The following is a 1,127-nucleotide window of genomic DNA, read 5'->3' on the forward strand; positions in this document are numbered from 1 at the left end:
GACCATCCCAAATATTTGGTGGTAAGTGCGACAGACACGAACAAACCTCTAAACAAATACTCCTGTTTCGCAATCCATAAAGCCTTATTAAAAATAGGCTCTGAAATAATAAAAATCAGCGAGCTACGGGACGGAAACCTACTTCTTCTTGTGAAAAACAACATCATAGCCAAAAAGTTCACGTCTAAAAAACCACTATTAGGAGTTTGCAACGTCAAAATTGACTTACACAAAAATCTTAACTCTAACAAAGGAACCATTTACGCTCCTTGGTCACACCAAAAAACGTTGTAATAAACCCCCTGTATGTGACACATGTGCTTTGCCACCTCATCCTCCACCATGAACCCGTTCCTTTTGCGTAAATTGCTCAGGCAATCACTCATCCTCCAGTAAAGAATGCCCGAAATTTGAGCAAATAAAAAAATAATCATTATCCAAACAGACAACAAATGCTCATATCGCGAAGCAGTAAACATACATAAATTGCAAACTCCACCAACATTTACTTCTTCATCTCCCTCATTCTCTAACATATTAAACAACTCAACCAACAAAGACAATGACAGTAACAAGAAAACAACAACCCAACCTGAAGTTCACACAGTTACTCCCTCTCTCAACTCAAATAATAACATAGAACCAAATCCAAAACAAACGAATTCACCAAACTCTACAAACAACATTTACTCATTAAACTCATTACCAACCTCAACGGCAGTCGATGACTCTTCCACGACGACTCTCCACTACGCTTCAACGATCCYACTCATCTCCAACTTTATTACTCACCTTAACAACTCAACCTCCCACTCACCCTCCGCACAAATTGATACTCTCAGTTCTGAGTAGACTATGCGTATTCTTCAATGGAATTTGAATGGTCTATTTAACAACTACGCTGACCTTAATCTCCTTATCAATCAATAATCAGCTTACACTCCCAACAACTACGTAGGTTACTTTTATAATCTCCCCCGCAATACAACAGCTAAACAAGGAATAGCCATTTTTATAAAAAAATCTGTTATACATAAACAAATTCCCATTTCCTCCAACATAGCCACCCTAGCAGTGGAAATCGACATAGGCTTTAAATTTTCGATAATTACGTGATACATACCACC

This window comes from Bactrocera latifrons, unplaced genomic scaffold, assembly GCF_001853355.1.
Source record: "Bactrocera latifrons isolate USDA-ARS-PBARC rearing strain unplaced genomic scaffold, ASM185335v1 scaffold_454, whole genome shotgun sequence".
In the NCBI taxonomy this organism is placed as follows: Eukaryota; Metazoa; Arthropoda; class Insecta; order Diptera; family Tephritidae; genus Bactrocera; species Bactrocera latifrons.